The sequence below is a fragment of the Archocentrus centrarchus genome, unplaced genomic scaffold (assembly GCF_007364275.1).
Source record: "Archocentrus centrarchus isolate MPI-CPG fArcCen1 unplaced genomic scaffold, fArcCen1 scaffold_96_ctg1, whole genome shotgun sequence".
NCBI classification, from domain to species: domain Eukaryota; kingdom Metazoa; phylum Chordata; class Actinopteri; order Cichliformes; family Cichlidae; genus Archocentrus; species Archocentrus centrarchus.
The window spans coordinates 255,362-263,685 of NW_022060305.1; the positions used below are offsets into that span (position 1 = coordinate 255,362).

At 42.7% G+C, this 8,324-nt stretch overlaps 1 protein-coding gene across 1 annotated transcript in view; it reads right to left on the reverse strand.

Annotated features, from left to right (window-relative positions):
* LOC115778028 (NACHT, LRR and PYD domains-containing protein 12-like) overlaps nucleotides 1–133 on the reverse strand; it is a 44,133-nt gene extending 44,000 nt beyond the window's left edge. Inside the window, exon 1 of the mRNA XM_030726047.1 lies at nucleotides 108–133. The gene's annotated coding sequence lies outside the window, so the exon portion shown is untranslated. The remainder of the gene's footprint in view (nucleotides 1–107) is intronic.
* Between the last annotated feature and the right edge of the window lie 8,191 nt (nucleotides 134–8,324).

The window sequence follows — 8,324 nt, forward strand, 5'->3', positions numbered from 1 at the left end:
AGACTCTTCAGCTTTAAATTAATGGATCCTTATTCACTCTTCAGTCCACAGAGAGACACTCAGAGATTCTGACAGTAGAAGAAGAAGAAGGTTGGACTCACACTCACCTGGTTTTCCTCCTCCTGCTCTGACTGTAAAACAGAGTCTGATCTCTGAATACTTTCAGTTCCTCCCTCACAGAAAATCATGTGACAGGAAGTGGATGTACACAGATGTGTTCCTTAAACAGGAGCTTCTCTCTTTAGATTGCTGTCTGTCTGTCTCTGTGCTGCTGGATTAACCTGATCGGCCTAGTTTTCATGCTTTATTCATTTAGATTATCAGCTGTTGTTATGCAGTGATGGGGACATATATCAGGACAATGAAGAGCTGCTTCCAGGTCCTGGTTAAGACGTTCAGTTTGGTTTGTGGTGAAAACTGATCGAAAAACTGACCTGGGCACCAAGATTGGTACAGAACTCCTTGCAGATGTGGGATGTGAATTGTGGCCATCAACTGGAGACGATATCCTGAGGAACTTGGTCCATTAGTAGATGGGCTGTCTCCAGAGTAGAAGGAAGCTTTGGCAGAGAATCAATCAATAACAGTCATTATGACGGTATGAAGAAGGAAGAGGATGGAAGGAGGCAGCCCAGTGAGGAAATCGATGGAGATATGGGCTCCACAGATTCAGAGAGGTTTAACAGAGGGGGGGGTGCCTCCACACAGCTGGACACAATGTAAAAACTATGTCACTCAGCAGGAAGTCATCACAGCTTTTTGACATGTTGGAGCAAAATCACAGATGGTTTCAGACGTCCCTTTTCCTCTGTAGAAGGGTGGAACAACCGCTACAGCCTAAAAACATCTCTTTTTATTGGACATCTGTGCTACGTCCAGCTGTGCTGCTGCGTTACACTTTTTATTTTTCTTTCTTTTGTCAGCAGCGCTGAGTCTTCAGTATCCAGCTGTCTGTGAAGACTGAGCAGGTCAAAGGTCATCATGCATTCTTCAGTAATGAACCTGGAGCCTCAGTAAGAGTCTGTTTGTGCGCTAAACTGAACTGATGGTCAGCTCACAGCAGGAAGAACCATGTTTTCATGCAGCAGAGCTCTCAGTGCACACATACATCACTCAATAAAAACCATACAGCAACATAAACAGGAGCAGCAACAGCAGAGATGAACGAGATATGTGAAAGCACTCAATGATGTCACAAAGTAAACTATGATTATCTGACAGAGGAAGCGATCGATACACTGATCAATAAAGTTCATGCACCACAGAGAATTTTTACTTTTCTTCTTTTAATTTTTGTAAAAATGGATCTTGGAGAAACTCGAGGTTCACGACTAAATTGTTGTGGAGACGACGCACCGAGTCAGATCGAAGTAACGCCCCACACAAAATGATGTTTGTCAGCCACAGGGACAAAATGAAGCTACTCTACGCTGCACAGGCAGAGAGACACATTTCATACAAGAATCAACAAGTGACATGTTGGTTCTTCCACTTGGTTCTCATGTGGAGCAGCAGGACTTTGATTGAGTCCAGCAGCAGCTGCAGAGCCTGGAGATCCCACAGAGTGACTGCTGTTAGTGTATAAAGCACCACCGACCCACCTCCCATCTTCTTCCACTTCTCCAATTCAGGCCACAGGAGGGCTGGAGCCCATCCCACCTGTCATAGTGCGAGAGGCGGGGTCCACCCCGGAGAGGTCGCCAATCTATCAGCCAATACCAATACTGACTATTAGTAAATGATTAGAGCTGCAGTAATAAATAAACATGTTGGTTCATATTTATCACACTTTGAATCTAATTTGATGTCTTTTTGTTTGGGATTATTGTCAGACTTTGTTTTATTGGTGTTTGGATCGAAACTGCATTCAGAGTCCAGTGTGATCACTTTGGGACCAACAGATTCAGCTGATGCTTCTCGACATCATCAAATAAATGATGCTGAGACATTAGGTGGAGGAAGAGGTTCATTCATTTCTTCATCTTTGATCAGCCTGAACAAATGTGGGCTGTGATCTTTCCTCCTGCTCATTCTGGAAACTGAGAGACTTCTTTAAGGAAGAAAGAATCAAATCCGTGGACATCAGTTTGTGTGTGAATGTGTGCACAAGTGTCTCTAAAGTTGACACTCACTGTTTTGTAGTCTGGAGCCCTGCAGTGGAATAAAAAGCACCTCATGCTCTGTGTGAACTTTGACCTTTATTATCAACTAAGTTTGGAGAGAAAAGAAACTTTAAATCAAAGCTCATTTTTACTGCTTCATCATTGGCTGAGATCCCAGGTGGCAGTTATCACAGAGTCAGCTGTAGTCGGGTCCTCCAGCACTCACAGAGTCTGAAACAGACTTTAAACCCTGGAAGTCTCTGGAGCTGACCGGCTGCAGGGAAAACAAGTTCAGTCTAAAGAGGGAATAGAATCAAACAGAGCTGCAGTGATTCACAGACTCGGTTCATCATCTGAGTCACCCTGTGACCCTGATGAAGGAAACTCGTGTTTCTGACTGTCAGTCAGACAAATGCAGATGTTAGAATCTCCTCGGGGAGGAATGACAGGCCTTCTTCACCATCATCTCACATCTGACATGCTGAACATTCAGATAGATTCATATATGAAATAACTGGTGGTGGCAGCCTTGGACTTCTTTAACTGATGAACTTAAACTAAACCTTCAGCTCATCTCCGGCTGAAAATGGCCGACCCAAAACAAAGCAGTTCCTGAGGCTCACATTCATGATCCTGGACCAAAGTTAGAGGCACAAACTGGACTTTTCTGACTGTTAGTGCTGAACCTGGACACATTTCAGAGTTTATGACTCCATAAACTTATGACTTTTTTGCTGTTTACAGCAAACAGAATAAAAAGGCGTCTGGATGGCAGCATATGATGCCTCACCAACAAACTAAACAGTGTGTTCTAGAGAGGCTGGACTGAGTAGGCTGCTAAACTGGGCGCCTGCAGTCCAGACCTGTCATCCAATCAAACATCTGGAGCTTTATCAATCACAAATATGACAAACCGTTGAGCATGTCATGGTCCTGGGTTGGTTACCCACTGAGTTTTGTGGCCTTTGGAGGTTTTGTTGCTTTATTATTCTGTTATTCCTGCTTTTGGTTTCTTGTCCTTTGTTTCTGTTCAGTGTGTTTAATCGTGTTCCCAGCTTCTGGTGCTTAGTTTAGCTCCTGCCTCTGTGTTCTTGGTTCCCCTGTTTATGTTCTCTCAGGCGCCCGCCTCCCCGTGTTGTCAAGTCTGTGTTTCTGTTTCCTTGTTTGCACACTTCCTGTTTTATTTTGACAGTTTCCTGTTCCGTGTGAGTTTAGCTTTACTTCCTCTTGTCTTGTTAGTCTCATTCTGTCCACCTCTCCTTCCCAGCTGTTTCCACTCATCCTCGTTACCCCTTGTGTATCTATTGTGTGCATGTTCCTTTGTTGTGTTGTTGTCTATGTTCTCCACAGGCTGTGTTCCTTTGTGTAGTGATGTTCTCTGTTGTCTCCGAGGTGTAGAGGTGCTGACTCCAGCCCCGCCTCGGCTCTGGGATTTAGTGTTTTTGAAGCTTGTCAGAAGTGTCAGCATTAAAGCTGCGTTTGTGTACAGTTCAGTCTCCTGCGTCCTGCACTGGGGTCCTACCCTGTCTACCACACAGCCACACTGACAGCGTGATGCAGCACAGAGGGAACGTTCCCGTGTTTTTAACACGTTTGTTGTTGGATTCAAACTCCAAATAAACAACCATCTTCAAACGATAAAACTTTATTAGTTTCAAATGTGTGTTTTTAATATTTGTGTGTTCCAAATATGAAGCTTTGGGTGTGACTGACGTGGACAGGGTGAACTCCAGAGTGGCTGATTGGTCCCAGTATAGATGAAGGCCCTTCCAGTGGCCTCTTCATCCTCTCAGCTCTTTATCCTGCAGAGTTGTAGAAATGTGTGAGAGCCTGAGCTGACAGGTCATAGTTGGAGCTTCCTGTCAGAAGAAAACATCAGTTAGTTTGATTCACAGTGTGCTCTCTACAATCAGCCATGCAGCATCACTGCAAGCTGCTTTGAAAGCTCACAGCAGCATTAAAACCCTCAAAGAGTTTTTAGCAGACGAGGAGTCCACAGTCAGAGCAGCAGAGTCAGAGTCAGTGCAGAGAGGAGCACTTTGAAGGAAGCCGTGATGGATGCTGATCCGGTTTGTGTCAGTCACAGCTCGGAGACGTCCGGCTGAGATTTTAGAGCCCCGTCGCCGCACTCGTGTTTGTGGCTCGGCAGACGAGCTGGGATTTCCACACTGCTGATGGGAAACAGCAGGTTTGATTACATCAGCGGGCGACAGCAGGACTCTCTGACAGAATCAGAGCAGGAAAAACAGCTTCCTGCTGGGAAAAGAGAAAATCCTCTCCAACTACAAACAAAGCCTGAAACCAAAGCACAAATATATTTAGCAGGTCAGTGTCACAGTAACATGATGGCACCAAGACGAGCACAAGAAGCGCCTCTTGTCATTATTGTGGAGCCAGATTTGAAATGTGAGAAGTGGTTTGTTGGTTTTAGATGGATGCCCATCAGCAGCAGCCTCAGCCTCAGCTGTTCTTCCTGCGCTTTTCTTTAGAGAAGAGAACTTAAAGAGATGACCTTTGACCTGTGACACACAAAGATTTGACAGCAAACGTTGTGCAAACATTATTTGTTCTCTAATCTCATTTTTTAAGGCCAAAGCAGAAGTCAGCATTGCCGTGGTTCCATTAAGAAAAAAAGGCTTTTGAATTATTCCAGAAAACCTCCTGAAAAATTCCTCTTTTGTTTCCAAGATAACAGGATAAACTTCCTGATTTTCCTGAAACATCTCAGATCTTTGTTTAAACTGGGAGAAGCTGTGATTGTTTTTCAGCACAGAGCTGAAAACAAGACATGCACACATAAAAATAATAATGATAGTAACAATAATCTAGCAGAGGATTTTTCACAATACATTTTCAAAGTGCTTCACAAGCAAAATCAGACAAAATCAGCAGGTTCAAAAAGGTCAGACACAAAAGGTGAACTGAATCAGTAACGTGTAGGAAAACAAAGGGAAATCAGTAATAAGGGAAATAATTGATCAGTGACTGCAAACACTTTGTCCCTGTGCTGCTGTGTGTGGTACAGGTGAACACAAACACACATTTTAATCATATTCTTCACATTTTACTGGCTACATCCATATTTCAACACTGAGCATTTAAATCATTTATATCTCATTATTCTGAATCATATGCAATAATTCTGAGTATCAGCCGAGTGTGTCTGCTGTAAACTCCCTCCAGCCTTTGGAGCAGATGAGCTCACAATAGGAGCCTCTAGTGGACATTAGAAGAACTGCAAGTAAATACACACACACACACACACACACACACACACACACACACACACACACACAAACACACACACACACACACACACACACACACACACACACACACAGTCTTAGCTATTGTAAAGGAACAGGTTCTATGTATAAATCCTTTTTAATAAAATAAACATGGTTCTCTTTAGAACATTACTGATTAACAGGGGTGACAATAGATGATTAACTAAATAACTCCTTGTCTTATCCATCCATCCATCTTCTTCTGCTTATGCTTTTCATGGTCACTGGGGGGCGGAGCCTATCCCAGCTGTCAGGGGTGAGAGGCAGGGTACACCTGTACAGGTCAGCAGCCTGTCGCAGGGCTAACACAGAGACACACACAACCATTCACACTCACATTCACACCTGTGGGCAGTTTAGACTCAGCAGGTAACCTAACCCCACTGACTGCATGTCTTTGGACTGTGGGAGGAAAGCGGAGAGAACCCACACAAACACGGGGAGAACATGGAAACTCCACCCAGAAAGGCCCCGGTGGTGGATTCAAACCCAGCACCTTCTTGCTGTGAGGCAACAGTGCTAATCAGTGCGCCACCATGCTGCCCTCCTGCTCTGATATAGAACATAAATCAGATAATAACAACAAACATACTCTAAATGATCCCATTTCAAACTATCTCAAAGACACTGATGGAGAACAGGGGAGCTCATTCTCCTCCTCTCCTCCTTTCCATCCACCTCTACTTCCCTTCCTCTCAGCCTGTGTTCCCCTCCTCCTCCTCTTCCTCTCCTCTCAGAGATCTTCACATTAAAGATGTCCTGGCTCTTACCTCTACGCTCTCAGCCCCAATTAGTTGACTTTACTAGAAAATTGCATGAGTGCAAACAACAATCAGGACCTGTTCCCCAGCCCAAAGGTGCAGGGAACCGACCCTCTTGTCTGCCGGTGAAAAATCCAATGTACAGACATCAAGCCGAGGGGATACAAGAATACCCACCCCAGCTTGCCGCCTCTCACCGAGGACAACTAACAATTTGTATGGTTTGTCTCCAAATTCAATATTGTTTAAGGAGTGTGGAAACATTTTGTTGTCCCAAAATAGAATTATACTCGTATTTTAGTTTTAGAAAGATGTTCTAGTCTGCTTGGAGTATTTTTATAAATTTCCTCTGCCCCCAATAATTCATTTTCAGTTTCTTCTAGTCTACCACGTTTGGCCTTTTCTTTCTTTGAGGACTCATATGAAATAATTTGTCCTCTAATAAATTCCTTCAGTGTTTCCCAAAGTGTTGAATCATTGACCTCATTGTTATCATTGGTATCAAGGAAATGAGAAATCTGCACTGTAATGTGTTTAATAAAGGCTTTGTTGGTAAGCAAGCGTGGATTAAAGCACCAACTGTACGTGTGATTTGGGAGACACAAATCAAGGCAATAACAGGACTGTGATCTGAAATCATTATATTGTGATATTTAGTGCTGTAATATTAGAAATTAATCTGGAATCTAAGAGGAAATCGTCAATCTGTGTATACATTTGTGTACGTGGGAATAGAAAGAATAATCACGATGGGATGGATGTTGTAGTCTCCAAATGTCTACTACACCCTTCGACTTCAGCAGCTTGTTAAGAGCTTGGACAGCAAGCGTATTAGGTGGAGGTGCAGATGACAGCCTGTCGAGATATGGATCAAGATAACAATTAAATCCCTCCTACCACTGTGTGATGTCATAAATCATCTGCTAATAAGTCCAACAGCTCGCAAATAAAGGCAGGATCATCATGTTTGGCCCATGAATGTTTAGTAATATGAAGGGAGAGAGATTATGTGTCCTCTTACAATAAGAAATCTGCCATCAGGGTCAACTGTTGATGATGGAAATAAAAGGGCACAGATTTTTAAACAGAGTGGCCACACCCCTCGCTTTAGACGTCAAAGGTGAGTGACACACCTGAGAGATCCCGTCTGTCCTGAGGTCCCTCTGCTGGATCGCTTTAACGAGTGTTTCTGGTTAGAAGAGGATGTCAGCCTTTAGCCATTTTAAATGTGCAAAAACTTCACCACATTTAATTTGCTGACCAAGAAAACAAACATCCAGACAGAGAGAAAGATAATGAGTCCTTATTTATTTATTTGTGGCATTTTAAGGACCAGAATATAAGCAGCATGTGGACAGAGGCAGTTTCATAAGGACACATCTTAACCCATAAGAACCCACAGTGACACAGTTTTGCATGTCACGTCAGTTTCCTTGAATAAGTTTGTAATTTAAAAGACTTTTGAAATTCTGTACAGACTTTTCTTGAAATGTGTGTGGGCTGGTAAGACGTGTTCATTTATTTGTGAAGGAAGAAACCTGAAACACTTTAATGAAAAAATTAAGACATTTAATATATTAAATATTCAGAAGATATCACACACATGCACATGTGGGACTCTCCCTCCCCCTCTGAGCCCGTGTTCCTCACTAACCATAACATCTTTATACTGCCACTATCTACACACAGAGTGTGGCTGCTCCCAGTTGGGCTTCATCATTGAGCTTGTCCAGTGCTGGTTTTCATGACTCAGATTCCTTCCATCAGCGATAAAGCCAAAAAGCACATCTTCTCCCTGATGTTTCAATTAATCAATACAAAGCAATCTTATCCGGATTAATAGCAGAACATGGGGATGTTTTAATTGTATGTACTGTGGCCGAATCTTCAAGATAAGATACACTGAGACTGGGAATTTAGTCTGGCACTTTCTAATGTCTAATGTATCTATCTGTTTATTAAATTGTCTCATGTTTGCTTCAGCCACTGTTTATTAATTAATTTCCTGGAGTTTACTTTTAAACATTTGTCATTTTATTCTTTGATTAAAAAAAATAAAACCCCAACAGGACTCTTAAGGGTTAATGTTCACAATTCGTCAATTCAGCAAAAACAACAAAAAACTGAAAAAAAATAGAATCCTGTCAACATGAACAAACAGTGCAGCAGTTGTT